This window comes from Carassius gibelio, chromosome B20 (assembly GCF_023724105.1).
Source record: "Carassius gibelio isolate Cgi1373 ecotype wild population from Czech Republic chromosome B20, carGib1.2-hapl.c, whole genome shotgun sequence".
NCBI classification, from domain to species: domain Eukaryota; kingdom Metazoa; phylum Chordata; class Actinopteri; order Cypriniformes; family Cyprinidae; genus Carassius; species Carassius gibelio.
This window is the reverse complement of record NC_068415.1, coordinates 27116441-27123390: the sequence shown is the minus strand read 5'-3', so window position 1 is coordinate 27123390 and position 6950 is coordinate 27116441.

Sequence of the window (6950 nt, the reverse complement as noted above, 5' to 3'; positions counted from 1 at the left end):
GGTTCCTCAAATCTTGCCCTGGCTGGCCAATGTGCTCCAACCCTGATCTAACTCACCTACCTGTGATTTTCTAATGAACCTGAAGACACTGATTAGCATGATCAGGTGTTTGATTAGGGTTAGAGCTAAACTCTACAGCGGATCTCATGGTCCAGATTTGAGGATCCTTGGTTTACAGCCACTGTCAGGTGACTGACCCCTTCACCATTGTTCTCCAGTTTCACAAAGGGTTAAGGCTAGTGCCAGACTAAAATGCATGTTTTAGCTGTCTCAACTTAAAATAACTTGCACAGATATATTTTAAAATATTTTGGTGCCATTGTTTAGTTTCAAGATGCACACCATTAATGTCTATTTCTAAGGCATTTTTATAAAAGCTGATTAAATATAAACAAATGCCTAGTGCTGGCTTAAGCTAAGCTTTATCTGTGATACTGGGCCTGTATCTTTTAAACCAACATACTGTCATTTGTCTTTTTGCCAATACAAACATGTATTGGAAAGATGTAAAGAGATAGATATATATGTATATATATATAGAGAGAGAGAGAGAGAGAGAGAGAGAGAGAGACAACAATAACAATATAATTTTATTCTCATATTGACAGTATTGTTGATGTGACAGGTTCACTAATGTGATGTCTCACTGTTACACTAACATTTTCTGGCCAGCGATGCCAGAAAAAACACAAGCTATAGACAACATCTTGTTGGACAAGAGAAATGGAGCATGGAATAATGCTTTTCCCTTTTAATTTCAGCGTATAAACACAGACTTCACATATTTAACTTTTTTAGAGCAACTACGTGCTCTATGTGCTCTGATGTGCTCTGTTTGACAGAAACCTGGCTAAAACCTGATGATTAGATTATTTTAAATGAGTCCACCCCCCAAGATTACTGTTATAAAAATGAGCCGCGTCTAAAAGGCAAAGGGGGAGGTGTTGATTCAATTTATAACAATGTTTTCAGGATTTCTCAGAGGGCAGGCTTCAAGTATAACTCGTTTGAAGTAATGGTGCTTCATATAACATTATCCAGAGAAACCAATGTTAATGATAAATCCCCTGTTATGTTTGTACTGGCTACTGTATGCAGGCCACCAGGGCACCATACAGACTTTATTAAAGAGTTTGGTGATTTCACATCGGTTAGTTCCGGCTGCAGATAAAGTTTTAATAGTTGGCGATTTTAATATCCATGTTGATAATGAAAAAGATGCATTGGGATCAGCATTTATAGACATTCTGTACTCTATTGGTGTTGATAGTGTTGAAATTATGCAGCCAAGTGATGATGTCTCAGTCCCTTTATTTAGTTTTGTGCAAACTTCATATAGCCAAAATGTTAAATTCTACTTGTGGTTACAAGCAAGGAAGAACCATCACTTCTACCACAAAAGACTGCTTTTTAAGTTATCTTCCTGATGTATCCGAATTCCTTAGCATATCCAAAACCTATGGACTCTCTCTTTTCTAGCATTTTAAATACAGTTGCTCCTTTACGCTTAAGGAAGGTTAAGGAAAACAGTCTGACACCATGGTATACTGAGCATACTCGCACCCTAAAGAGAGCATCCCGAAAAATGGAGCGCAGCTGGAGGAAAACATAACTAGAGGTATTTCGTATTGCTTGATGGGAAAGTTACCTATAATACAGAAAAGCTTTAAAAACTACTTATTTAATAAAGTGGCTAAATTAACGAAAAATAAAGCCTCAACAAGTGTTGACATTTCCCAACATCACAGCAGTAATGACTTTATGAACTACTTTACTTCTAAAATCGATACTATAAGAGATAAAATTGCAACCATTCAGCAGTCAGCTACAGTATCACATCAGACAGTGCACTATAGACCCCCTGAGGAACAGTTCCACTCATTCTCTACTATAGGAGAGGAAGAATTGTATAAACTTGTTAAATCATCTAAACTTACAACATGTATGTTAGACCCTATACCATCTAAGCTCCTAAAAGAGGTGCTTCCAGAAGTCATAGATCCTCTTCTGACTATTATTAATTCCTCATTGTCATTAGGATATGTCCCCAAAACCTTTAAACTTGCTATTATTAAGCCTCTCATTTAAAAAAAAAAAAACACAAATTGACCCCAAAGAACTAGTTAATTATAGACCGATTTCTGTCCAAGATACTAGAAAAGGTGGTATCCTCACAATTATATTCCTTCTTAGAGAAAAATGGTATATGTGAGGATTTCCAGTCAGGATTAAGACCGTATCATAGTACTGAGACTGCTCTCCTTAGAGTTACAAATGATCTGCTCTTATCATCTGATCGTGGGTGTATCTCTCTATTAGTGTTTTGGATCTTAGTGCTGCGTTTGACACAATTGACCACAGCATTCTTTTGCATAGACTTGAACACTTTGTTGGCATTAATGGAAGTGCATTAGCATGGTTTAAATCGTACTTATATGACCGCCATCAATTCGTAGCAGTGAATGAAAAGGGATCAAATCGATCAAAATGAGTATGGAGTACCTCAAGGCTCAATACTAGGGCCTATGGCTGGGCATATGGAACAAAAAATGTATCTTAATATATATTGCTATATCTCGATATACAATATATATATCTTGACATCTTTACAGGAAAAATAACCCCCAAAAACTACTGCAAAAACAATTATGCCAAATATTACATGTTTAGGGCCCTATAAAATGTTTTATTTTTTCTTCATCATATGTTTTATTGTTACCTAATTCTGTGTTTTAACGTGTTATTATTAAAATTTATAAAAACATCTTAATTTGTTTTTTTTTTTTTCTTAAAATAGCCTTATGAAAAGTTTTTTCCCTCTAAAATTCTGTGTATTTACATTTATCTGGTTTTCAAATGAAGGCATAAAACATTAATTTAATTATCTTTTAGTTATTGAAAATTAAGCAAACTATATTTTTTGGTAAACAAAGGGGATTAACTGTTAAAAATAGAACATGGAAGAAATGTTGTGTGATAATTTCTTAAATAGTTAGTGATAGTAGTAGTAGTAGTCTTGGTAAATTCTGCTGAACAATAGTAATAGATTTCTGGCATATACTTGTCTTTAAACTAAACCAGACTTTTATTTTGACAGGTTATCGTACCTTTACAGTTCTGTGTATGTGATACTACTGTCTATGATGTGATATGACGCTAGTTTTACTCAAATCAAACAGCCAAATGCTCATGAAGTCCCTCTCAGTGCAGTTCTGGAGATGTTCATGTGTTCATGTCCTCATTTTGTGAGACGACTGAAGCTGAAATCACCGCAAGCGTCACGCGCGCTTCCGTGTGTGTAATGAATGAAGCCGCGCTTCTGCGCCATTCTTTAACAGAGACACGCAGAACATGCAGGATTCATATTTAAATAGACTTTTCCGGCTTAATATTTACAGATATTAGTCTATATTGCGATTTGATGTGAGTGCAATGACCTACTTTTGACTAACTCATTCAAAATTATACAAATTCCGTGACATTCCATGTTAAACTTTAAATTCCATCTTTATGACTGGATTCCGCAATTAAGTGGGCGTTTTCTGCATCGTGGAAATCATAGGGCCCTACAGTAGACATCTGCCTGCTGTTCATCTGACGCCTTAAAACCGAAGTATCTCCATATAATGGAACCAGTTGTCCTTTTTTTAGGCTAGTCCTGTAGCCTCCGGACTGGGTTGTTCAATGAGACAACACGCGAAAGGAGGGGGAACAAAATCGAGGAGGCAGCAAAGTGGCTGAATCAGAATTAAATAGAAACAATATATAAATATATACTATATGTCAAAATCCATATTGTTTAAAAAATATCTTGATATATTTTAAATATCGTGATATGGCCCACCCCTACTAGGGTCACTACTCTTCACGCTTTACATGTTACCCTTAAGAGATATCATCAGGAATCATGGTGTTATGCTGATGATACTCAGCTCTATATTTCTTCGTTGCCCGGTGAAATACACCAATTTAAAAAACTAATGGAATGCATAGTCAATATAAAAAACCTGAATGAAGAGTAATTTCTCGCATGATAATTATAGGATCTAAAAACTCTGCATGTAATAACCTATAACACTGGCTAAGACTTGATGGATGCTCTGTCAATTCTTCGTCATCAGTTAGGAACCGTAAGTGTGCTATTTAATCGCAATATTTCCTTAGAAAGCCATGTTTCTACCATTTGTAAAACTGAATTTTTTCATCTCAAAAATATATCTAAATTACGGCCTATGCTCTCAATGTCAAATGCAGAAATGTTAATCCATGCATTTATGACCTCAAGGTTAGATTATTGTAATGCTTTATTGGGTGGTTGTTCTGCACGCTTAGTAAACAAACTACAGCTAGTCCAAAATGCAGCAGCAAGAGTTCTTACTAGAACCAGGAAGTATGACCATATTAGCCCAGTCCTGTCAACACTGCATTGGCTCCCTATCAAACATCGTATAGATTTTAAAATATTACTTATTACTTATAAAGCCCTGAATGGTTTAGCACCTCAGTATTTTAATGAGCACTTCTTACATTATAATCCTCCATGTCCACTGCATTCTCAAAACTCAATTGATAATACCTAGAATATAAAAATCAACTGTGGGTGGCAGATCATTTTTCTATTTGGTGCCTAAACTTTGGAATAACCTACCTAACAATGTTCGGGAGGCAGACATACTCTTGCAGTTTAAATCTATAATAAATCTCATCTCTTTAACCTGGCTTACACATAACACACTAATATGCTTCTAGTATTCAAATCCGTTAAAGGATTTTAGGCTGCATTAATTAGGTGAATCGGGAACACTTCCCATAACACCCGATGTACTTGCTACATCATTAGAAAAATGGCATCTACGCTAATATTTGTCTGTTTCTCTCTTGTTCCGAGGTCACCGTAGCCACCAGATCCAGTCTGTATCCAGATCAGAGGGTCACTGCAGTCACCCGGATCCAGTACATATCCAGACCAGATGGTGGATCAGCACCTAGAAAGGACCTCTACTGTCCTGAAAGACAGCGGAGACCAGGACAACTAGAGCCCCAGATACAGATCCCCTGTAAAGACCTTGTCTCAGATGACCACCAGGACAAGACCACAAGAAACAGAGGATTCTTCTGCACAATCTGACTTTGCTGCAGCCTGGAATTGAACTACTGGTTTCGTCTGGTCAGAGGCGAACTCGCCCCACAACTGAGCCTGGTTTCTCCCAAGGTTTTTTTCTCCATTCTGTCACCGATGGAGTTTCGGTTCATTGCCGCTGTCGCCTCTGGCTTGCTTAGTTGGGGTCACTTCATTTACAGCAATATCGTTGACTTGATTGTAAATTAATGCACAGACACTATTTAAACTGAACAGAGATGACATCACTGAATTCAATGATGAACTGCCTTTAACTGTCATTTCGCATTATTGATGCACTGTTTTCCAAATGAATGTTGTTCAGTTGCTTTGACGCAATGTATTTTGTTTAAAGTGCTATATAAATAAAGGTGACTTGACTTGGTTCTCAATGTCCTCTTTCCTGCAGAGTTTAGGTCCAACCCTAATCAAACAGTCCTGGACAAGCTAATCAAGGTCTTCAGGATTACTAGAAAGTTACAGGCAGGTGAGTTTGTTCAAGGATGGACCTAAACTCTGAGGGAAGTGGACCTCGAGGTTCAGAATTGAGAACCCCTGGTCTAGAGCAATGGTTCTTAATCCTGGTCCTCTCGCTTCTTCCTCCTGAGTGCTTTCCCACCCCACTGTTATGCACATCAGTACTAGAGTCAACAAAAAAGAAAGCTCTGTCTGTTTGATGCCATAATACAGAGGTGTGATGACAACTATCCCTTAGAAACAACTAGACACCACACCCTACTTTTAAAGCATCAAATAAATATCTTAAAGTCAAAGATGTTCATCCATCAATTATGAACATTCAGCCGAAAACATGAGGTGCGAGCGGTTGCGAGCGCGGATGGGGGAATGGCGGGGATGGTGCGCCCTCTGGGAGTTGGTGCCCTATGCAGATTGCGTACTCTGCGTGTAGGGAGCGACGGCACTGAACCCAATTCCAAAAAAGTTGGGACACTGTACAAATTGTGAGTAAAAAGGAAAGTAATAATGTATACAAAATTTTACACAATAGAATATAGATAAAATATCAAATGTTGAAAGTGAGACATGTTGAAATGTCATGCCAAATATTGGCTCATTTTGGATTTCATGAGAGCTAAAAAAATTTTTTGGGACAGGTAGCAATAAGAGGCCGGAAAAGTTAAATGTACATATAAGGAACAGCTGAAGGACCAATTTGCCACTTGTCTGGTCAATTGGCAACATGATTGGGTATAAAAAGAGCCTCTCAGAGTGGCAGAGGCTCTCAGAAGTCAAGATGGGCAAAGGATCACCAACTCCACCAATGCTGCGGCAAAAAATAGTGGAGCAATATCAGAAAGGAGTTTAAAATGGACTGTGGCAAAGTGGAAAACTGTTCAGTGGTCAGACAAATCAAAATTTTCAAAAAGTTATTTTTTGAAAACTTTTTTTTTTTAAGCCATGTCATCCTGACTAAAGAGAACAAGGACAACCCACGTTTTTAATCAGCACTCAGTTCAGTTTGAAAACTTTTTATTTGAAGCCATGTCATCCTGACTAAAGAGAACAAGGACAACCCAAGTTTTTATCAGCATTCAGTTCAGAAGCCTGCATCTCTGATGATATGGGGTTGCATGAGTGTGTGTGGCATGGGCAGCTTACACATCTGGAAAGGCACCATCAATGCTGAAAGGTATATCCTAGTTCTAGGACAACATATGATCCCAGCCAGACGTCGTCTCTTTCAGGGAAGACCTTGCATTTTCCATCATGACAATGCCAGACCACATACTGCATCAATTACAACATTATGGCTGCATAGAAGAAGGATCCAGGTACTGAAATGGCCAGCCTGCAGTCCAGATCTTTCACC